Here is a 9,836-nt window from a genome sequence, read left to right as displayed (position 1 = left end):
ACAAGGTGAGTGGTCACAAGGTGAGAACAGCAGGTCAGTAATTAATCCTTAGTTTAGGGAGAGATGCTTATCCTAAAGGAAATGCCAATATGAGGGAAGCTACATCCCTATCTTTAAGGACATCATTCTTGTCTTTGGGACATAGTAAGTATTTAAAGCAGATGTACAATGCATGCTCAACAGGCCACATCAGGCCCTTTTGGAAAAACAATGTCAGGCTGAATTAGTTTGAAACCAAATGGCTTCCTCATATACTCCAATATATCCTATTGCTTTTCATTTATTTGTCACACCTCATCTGGTAATTGTACAGATTAAGTGAGGTCATGAAAATAATCTCTCTCATTCAGCTCTTGGCACTCAGTAAGTGATCAACAGACGTTAGTCCTCTTTCCTTCCCTTGCTATATCATTCTTGCCTAAATATCTTAGCATGATTTAACATTTTAATCCAGTAATGAGCAGATTCATAGTTTTACTCAACATTTGGGAAAATAAATTTGGTCACTTCCTGATCAAGATGGCAGACTTGAGCCAAACTGTGTGCCAACTGTGTGGCAACAGACTGTGTGCCAATATATCATTGAAATTAGAATATGAAAATACAATGGAATAACTCCTTAATAACACCAAGAATGGGAAGCATGCCTCAGGAAATCAGATATTTGAGGAAAGTGGATAGGATCACATTGACATATAAGCCAGAATACAGGAAAAAGTCTAAAGAAGGTGACTTCAGAAATATGAGCTGTGCTTCCTGGCAGAACCCTGGAAAAACTTGAGGCTCAGACTCGTTAGGCAGGGAAAGCAGGAAGCGTGGGGTAATAATTCGAATAATTCATTTTGAAACTGCCTATATAAAAGCTAAATTGATTGACTGCTTTCAATTAAAATACTCCTACATATGCCAAGAATCAGAAAGCAGTGCAATTTCCCTCCCTAAGAATGGAGAATAATTTTCCAAAGATTTTGAACAATCTATCCATGTAAGGTTAGGATTCCTAGTAAGGGCATGTGTGCCTAAGAGTAAAACACGTCTCTTTCCGTAGAGGGGAAGGGAAGTTTGCCTACCTACTCCCCACATGTGCACCCTTAAAAAGAAACCTGAAAAGCAGCTGTCCTGCCCAGACACCTAGGACTTGTAGACTTATAGGTAGTCCTTCAATATCAAGGAGGTTTTTTTGTTTGTTTTTGGTTTGGTTGTTTTAAGAACCAAATTGTCAGATTGTCAGAAGAAGCTTAGATCAAACATCCAATTGTCTATGGTCATCCACTTTGTTGATTACTCATACATATGGTAGAAAGACAAAGGCAACTCAGCATTTGAGGAAAGCAAATGGCTCAATTTAGGAGTACCAAAAGGAATACACATATCAACTGATCAAAGGAAAATAAATACAATTTAGTTGAGATGGAATAATTTTTTTAAAACTTCAATTTTTATTTTTAAAGAGAATTGAGAAGATATTTATCTTCATTATATGTGGACTACTAGGAGAAGAGAACATTGAGCAAATGCAGAAAGTACTTGAAGTAAAAACACAATTGAAATAAAAAAATGAGAAATGAAGGGTAAGTAAATCACACACAACTACAGCCAGAAGCCTCTTATCTTAGGAGATTATATCTAATATGAATTCAATATTATGATTTAAAAGCTGGAAGATTTCAGTTCAGACTGAAAAGTTAATTAAAAAGGAGGGAAGAGAAAAATTCATTAAGGTGGAAAATTAATTTTTCTTTTTTTTTTTTTTGAGCAAGATTAGCCCTGAGCTAACTACTGGCAATCCTCCCCCCTTTTTTTTTTGCTGAGGAAGACTGGCCCTGAGCTAACATCCATGCCTATCTTCCTCTGCTTTATACGTGTGACACCTACCACAGCATGGCTTTTGCCAAGCAGTGCCATGTCCACACCCAGGATCCAAACCGGCAAACCCCAGGCCGCTGAGAAGTGGAATGTGCGAACTTAACCACTGTGCCACCGGGCCAGCTCCAGGAGGAAAATTAATTAATGAAGAAGGAAGAAGAGAAGATAATTTACTGGACCTACCTACAAAAAGATAGAAGTGTTGAACTGAAACATGAATGAAACAAGGTTGAAACTTAGACACATCCTTATGAAAGTTCAGAACACCAAAGATAAACTTTCCTAAGAGAATAAGATAAAATATTTCAATAGTAAATAAACAAAAATTGGTATCAAACTTTTCATCAAAAGCACTAGATTCTAGAATAGCAATTCAAAATTATGAGAAAAACGCTCCACCATACGTATCAAGCCTGTATCAGTCAGAATAGGCTTTGTAATGCTGAGGTAATAAATAACCCCACATGCTTTAGTTGCAAGCCCTATTGTGGGTTCATTGTTCCACAATGTCTTCACCCCTGGATACAGGCCCCTTTCTGGGTTACCGTTATTCTAGGAATAGAGGGAAAGATTGTACCAAGAAGAATGACTGAAAGATGGAAGTGGCATTATTAATTAAATATTATGACTTAAATGCTGGAAGATTTCAATTATATCATAAGGAACCCATGGGGATTTTTTTAGACAAGAGAATAGAGGTTGATTGGGAACCATCAGACAAACAAAGAGCTTTACAAGAAAGTAATGTTTGAAAAATAAAGCCAAACAAAACATGATATGCTTTAAACAATTAATAGAAAAGTTTAAAAGATAATTATTTTGACTAGGTACATTCTCTTTTCATCAGCATTTTCTACCTGATGTCGAATTATATTTCTTTCTATGGGATCAAGCATACTACTTGGTTCTGAGAGAAGTAGTATTTGGATAATCAAAATAATTATTTATTTGCATTCAGATTTTTAGACTCTCGGACTATTGAGATATCTGAATTAATTATGGTTTTATACTATAAAATAAATCTCATAAGTCTTGATACTCTAATAATCCTCCAATAATGGCATAGAAGGAAGGAGGGTGGTTAATGAGACTATGAATTTCCTTGTTTTTTTTAGGGTTAAAGTTGATGGGAAAAATATATTGGCCAGATATTTTATTTACATTATAAGGAAATCTGTTGAACAAAATAATAACTAAGAACTAAATAACTAAAATAATATAACTCTCAAAACTTAGAATAAAAGGACTTGGTGGATGGCAGAACAATTGAACTAAATCCTTTAGTCTTCAATAGCTGAAGAAAAGAAAACTATCCTAAGTTGACAAATCAAGCAATGGACTCATATACGTATAATTAAAATATCATTAACCACTAGAAACCTAAACACATGAATAGCTAAAAGTCTTTACCTGTGAGTTACCTGGAAATGGCAATGGTATCATAGATTTTTTCATTGCATTTTATACCATTCTGTGTACGTATTACTTTTTAAATAAAAATATTGATCAAATTAGAGCAAATATGATAGAATTTAGAAAATTTTAAAGTAGAAAGTGCCTATAAGCTACCATAATACTTGGCAAAGTTATCTGAGTAGAAGAAGAGGTGCTAAATTCAGGAATTATTAGCACATAGTAGATACACATAAACAAAATTCTATCAGATATGGTTTTTTCACAATTTATATATCTCGTCCTAGTTTTTCCATAGAGCCTAGTTTTATTTTTTTATTGCCAATCAGATTTGTCTCCTCATAGGCCCCATACTGCTTTTGACATCATGCCTTTGTTATATTTTTCTGAAACAATTGACAAGTTGATGATGCATTTAACTAGAATATTCTACTTATCAAATATGCTCTTTCATTCAACCAGGTGATAATTTTTGGAGAACCCATTATATGCCAGGCATTATTCTAGTGGCCAGTGATGGCACCCATTCATAGAGATGGCCACCAAAGATATGCTTCCTTTGAGGAGCTTATGGACTATGAGGGAGGCGGCAACTTCAAGATCCTGTAGTAACTTCTAGGATAGAGGTAAGTAAAGATATTTTAAAGACACAATAAAAAGCATTTTCCTAATCCAGCCAAATAGGGTCTGAGAGGCGTGCTAGAGTAAAAGATGTTTGAGTTGCTCTTGAATGGCTAAAACTTGGTGGTGAAAATAGGGTCAAGAATTGGGTACGGCTTTCTAGGCAGAGGGAGTAGCAAGCGCAAGTCACAGAGGCATCACACGAGATGGGGTTTTTGGGTAACATTAGTACTCTGTGTTCCTGGTCCAGAAGTTTGATTTGAAGAAATAATGAGGATTAAGCAAGAGATGAAAATAGTTTAATCATGACAGAGTTTATTCTGGAGTGTTATTCTGGAGCTGCTGTTTCTTGAAATAGTAACCGATCATACAGACCAGAGTAATTGCTCCCTACTCAAGCCTTTCTAGGCCATTTATTCGGGGTCTTATTCAGGTTATTTTCCACTCATCAAAAATGCCATGCATTTCATTTTTCCTCAGTAAGAATCTGCATTCCAGGAGGCAGAGACTGTGGCTCATTTGTATTTTCCATAGATGTCAGCATTGTTCTTGGTATAGAGTTGTACTAAATATAGATTGTTGCATTAAAATGTTCAGGAAGATGTTTATTAAATACGATGTGATAGACCTGTGACAGTCTACTTCTTAGGATGTCAGCTAAATGGATTAACACGGTATCATTGTAGATGTATTTATTTCTTCAACATGAATTTTGGCATACCTGATTTTAGAATATTTCTCTTTTTCGGATTACTGAGATTAAATGGGAAATATAAATGAAATACTACACTATTCTCTCAATTTATTTTTACACTTAAGACTTTACCTAAGTTTAAAATGGAAATGCTTTCATCAGAATATGTCTCCATATTCGAGAATAACATCACCATAAAATGAGTGTTAAAAATAGCTTTTGGTTCTCTTGTCAGTCCAGACTGCCAAAGTATTGTGACATTTTTAGGCAAGTCTAGATCCTCATTTTCAAATGAAGGTTTGACTTTTCTTCTAAATTCTGGGCTATGTATCAGCCAGACACCTCATTAAAGCCAAGGTTTGTTAAAATAGAGGAAATAGCAACTGCTAACGTTGCTTCTATAATATGCACTATCTATAACAAGCCCAACAAATAAAACTTGAATGGCTGTAGAGTAAGGGAATAACTAATTAGTGAGATGCATTATAATGAAATCAGAGAAGTTAGAAAATATGACCTGAATAATAAAAGGCCAGAATATTTTGTATACAATGGAACTCCAGGAAAATATCCTATGAATTCCAAATAATGAGTTCCCCACAGGAGAGCAGATAATAAACGATTTTATCATTTTACTTTGGATTTAATTACCTCCTTTTTAGCTACGGTAGATAAAACTATTGGTTGTTTTATTATGCAAACAATCTTCCTCTGTGTCCCCATCTCACTCTCCAGACCGTGTGTCAGTCACATTAGAAATGCTCAATACATGTTGGTTGCACAGAATTGGGCTTCTAGATCCAACATCTTTTCCTGAGATGAAAGATGGGAGAGCCAAATCAGAATAAAACATTTTTTAAGTTTTAAAACATTTACCTTCCTACTGCCAACCTTACCCTTTTCAAGGCTGCTTTGCACTCACATCTGTTAACTTGTCCAAGTGCCACATCACGTTCATAGGGTTTCCTAAGTTGAATGATAACGTGTCTCTATCCCCACTACCAAACTTTTCCTTCTCCATCTTCCCTGAAGAAGTCACCCGCTAGGTATCCATTGCCATTGTAAATTTGTGGTCACCAGCCTTAACCAGTCCCTTCTACTGTGTTTCTCTACTCAACTCTCTCCCATTTCCTTTAATCCTCCAACAACTCCCTCTGTGGGACTCACAGCAGACAATCTAGTCTCCTGTTTCTTTGAGTAAACAAACGCAACCAGAAGCAAACTATTTCAGCTTCTTGTTATGAAGACCTCAAGTCTCTCTCCTCTTAAACCCATCCATTCTGCCTTGCCTTGTGTCAAAATGATAGTGGAGTCCTTCCTCCAGTCTAAGGCTAATCTTCCTGGTCCTCTGATGCATTCTTGGAATTCCAACTCTTTTAATCATCTTCCTTCTTTTTGGTACCCTCAAACTCTCTTTCTCTACCAACTTTGCATACTAGCATTTCAACATGCTCCAGACTTCAAACAAAAAGACATACTTACCGAACTTTTACTTCTAGTTACTACACTCCCTGTGCTGCCCTTCAGAACCAAGTCTTCTTGAAAGTTTCCGACACCAACTGCCTCCAGTTCTTTAACCCTTGCTTACGCCTCACCCCATGGCAAACTAGCTCACCCTGCCCTATGCAGAAACTGCTTTACAATATCACTGATAACAGGCTTGTCACATAATTCAATCACACTCTTCAGTTCTCTCTAGCCTTAACCTTCATAAACAGCATCTTGCTCTTTGACACTGTGCAGAAAAGAGCTAACAAAGCAGGTCTGACTGCTTATCCTTAGAAAGGCCTGCTTACAAGGTTGGCCCTTGGGGGGCGTCCAGGAACTTGGATTTAGGGAGGGTTCCTCCAATTCCCAGAACTGATAAGTGTGGCTCCTGGTACCTAAACCGCCTGTGTAAACAATAGGGTTTATGCTGAACACATGCTTTCCTTCAGGCAGTCTGGAATTTTGATATGTGCAAGGCAAAGGGTACTTATGTGACCAGCCCCCAATAAAAACTCTGGCCACTGAGTTTCTAATGAGTTTCCCTGGTTGGCAGTGCTTTATTTATGTTGTCACAACTTGCTGCTGGGGGAATTAAACATGTCCTGTGTGACTTCCCCTGGGAGAGGACACTTGGAAGCTAGTGCCTAGTTTCTTCTGAACTTCCTTCATATGCCTTTTTTCCCTTTGCTGATTTTGCTTTGTATCCTTTCACTGTAATAAATCAGCCCTGAGTACAACTATATGCTGAGTTCTGAGAGTCCTTATAGATAATTATGGAAACTAGGGGTGGTCTTGGGGACTCCAACCCAAAAACCCACTCCTTTAAAAATTCTCTCCACCTCTAGCAACACACTTTCCTCATTTTCTTCCTGCCTTTCTGTGTCTTTCTTAATTTTTTAGATGCCCTTTTCTCTCTCCATCCACTAAATGTTAATGTATAGAGGGCTCTCTCTCTCGGTGTTATTTCATTTCTTATAGCATCACCAGTAGCAGTTTTTATGCCAATGATTCCAAAATTTGTATTTTCCCTCCAAGTTTCTCTTCTGACTTTCAAATTCTTATATTCAATTGTCAAACATCTCCACTTTGGTGTCTCACAGATTTCTCAAATATGACAATTCCAACACTGTGCTCTTGCTTCCCTCCTCCAAATCTTTCTCCTCCAAGGCTTTCCAACCTCAGTGGTGGAACCATCTCCCATATCTAAATCATCCACAAGTTCTAACGTTTCTACCTCTAAGCTTTTCTTTCTTTTCTTTGTTTTTTTGTGATTTTTGGTGAGGAGATTGGCCCTGAGCTAACAGCTGTTGCCAATCTTCCTCTTTTGTTTTTCTACCTAAAGTCCCAATACATAGTTGTAAGTCATTCTAGTTCTTCTACATGGGATACCACCCCAGCAGGCCTTCATGGGTGGTGCTAGGTCTGCACCCAGGATCCAAACTGGCAAACCCTAGGCTGCTAAAGTGGAGCATGTGAACTTAACCACTCAGCCACGGGGCCAGCCCCTCTAAGTTGGCAAGGTCAAATTCCAATTTCAGGGCTTTCTGACTCAATCATCCGTCAATTGGTGGTTTTTAATACAAAAACGCTACTAATCAAATTAACTCAGAGCTTGTTGGTTTTAAATCATGCCTTTAAAAACATGTCACAATGTTCTGTGGCAGGAACAGTCTTTTTCGAGGTACTTGACTCTCTGCCCTTCATTCAAGCCCTCCTTAAGCCAATGGTTCTGCTTCAGAGGCAACGATCCCTCCAGCAACCGAAAGATTTTACAAATGCTTAAATGAGTACAAAATAAAATGATCCTCATTTTTCTGAGTGTCTTTAATTTCTTATTCCTTAAATAAAATTTAAGTAAGCCCAGGGCTTTCTCGAGAAAGCAGCCTTCCACAGGCTCTGGATGTTTACATATGATTACAGTGTTAAATAAGACTGGTTGGCAAGGAGAAGCATTTTTGCTAGTAAACCAAAGGTTGCTTTGGGTGAGTTGATCAAGTTGGGTGCATTAGATTGTTTCCTGACCTGTAATACAGCCTCAATCCTTTGATGCTGAAGCACGTTCCTCCTGCTCCACCCCAGCTCTACCTTCCTCTAATCCCTTTCCTTCCACCTGTCCTGCATGTCCTTCAGTCTCCCTTCTTTGACATAGAACCTTGACTAAATCCTAGCAGCTCTGCCTTCTTCATCTCCTAGCTTATGTCACTCTTCTAATCCCTATTTTTAAGCCTCATAATCTCATGTGTGGTTGAGTCATTTTTGTACTCTGAGTAGAAGACGATTTACCAGTTCCCCTTATTTGTCTTTATAATAGGACAAATGTTGCCAAGGAGAACAACACAACCCAAAGCAGCTTAAACAAACTAAAAAAAATGGGGACATTTATTGCCTTAGGAATGTAGAAAGGATACTCGGAATTGAGGAAGAGCTGTAAGAACCATGGCCTCACCTCATGGACCAACACAAGGATTCAAACTCCATTTCTAATTTTTTTTATCCTTACCACCACTTTATTAACCCCAGCGGAAAGATGGTTTAATTCTCTCAGCATCTGGATATCAAAAAATAAGATAATCAAAAGCTAAATGTTGGGCCAGCCCCATGGCTTAGTGGTTAAATTCAGCATGCACCGTTTCAGCAGTGTAGGTTTGGTTCCTAGGCGTGGACCTGCACCACTTGGCGGGTGGCAGCCATTTTATGACAGCAACTCACATACAAAATGGAGGAAGACTGGCACAGATGTGAGCTCAGTGACAATCTTCCTCAAGCAGAAAGAGGAAGATTGGTGACAGAGTTTAGTGCAGGGCAAATATTCCTCAACAAAAATAAAAAAACTAAAATGTCAACAAATAATCAAAGTAATATCTATCTCTTGCACAAATTACTTGTTCGGTGAGATGGGATATAACAATTGGCCAGACTTAGGACATGTGCCCATTCCCAAATCCTGAGGAATGTAGATGAAGGAAGGATGGTTCTCTGCAGGGAGTGGGGGAGACTAACCATGGGTATACCTGCTGATGTGCTGTAAGAAAACTGAGATAACAAAGAGCTCACGCACTCGCTTAGGCAGTAATTAGCTGAATGGCTTACCCTCCCTGTTTCTCAGTCTTCTCTTTTTCCTTCCCATTATGCTTGTGAGTACCAAGCATAATGACGTAACAGAGACAAACTATTTAAAAACTTTTAGTGCTGTATATAATTAGGGTGTTGACTTCCTCCAAGTTTTGTCTGTTGACTTTAGCTTTTGATTACTTTTTTCCCCTTTGCCATGACAAATCCTGGCTTATACGACTTCTGGGGTAATTTCATATCTGGCAAAGTTGAGTTTCAAAATAGAAGAATTTCTGCTATGTTGTTGCAACAGAAAGTCGTATCACAGATGCCGTTAAACATCAAGTAGTCCTGGAGGAATGCCACTCTCTGCATGTCCCAGGAGAGTGCTGCAGATCTGGTCACTTGTCCCTGGCTAGATATTCTGTTGCATAGTGGCTGCCTTGTCTCAGTTACCTTGTCCTAAATTTGAGAGGTGTTCTGCATCCTGGGGTCCACAGCATACTAACAAAGCAAACTAGGGCTAGTAGTCATTATTCCACAAAGCAAGTGCACTAAGACACCTACAGATACAAGATGACAAGCTGAAATCTGAGGGTCACATCAGTCAGAGGTCAAACGAGAAAGCCAAGGAGGTTGAGAGAACGTGCTTCAGAGCATGATCTTCCTGCCCCTGTTCCTTACTTGCTTTTACACAATAATA

The sequence above is a fragment of the Equus przewalskii genome, chromosome 17 (genome assembly GCF_037783145.1).
Source record: "Equus przewalskii isolate Varuska chromosome 17, EquPr2, whole genome shotgun sequence".
NCBI lineage: Eukaryota > Metazoa > Chordata > Mammalia > Perissodactyla > Equidae > Equus > Equus przewalskii.
The sequence above is the reverse complement of the archived record's forward strand: the minus strand, read 5'-3'. Positions refer to the sequence as shown.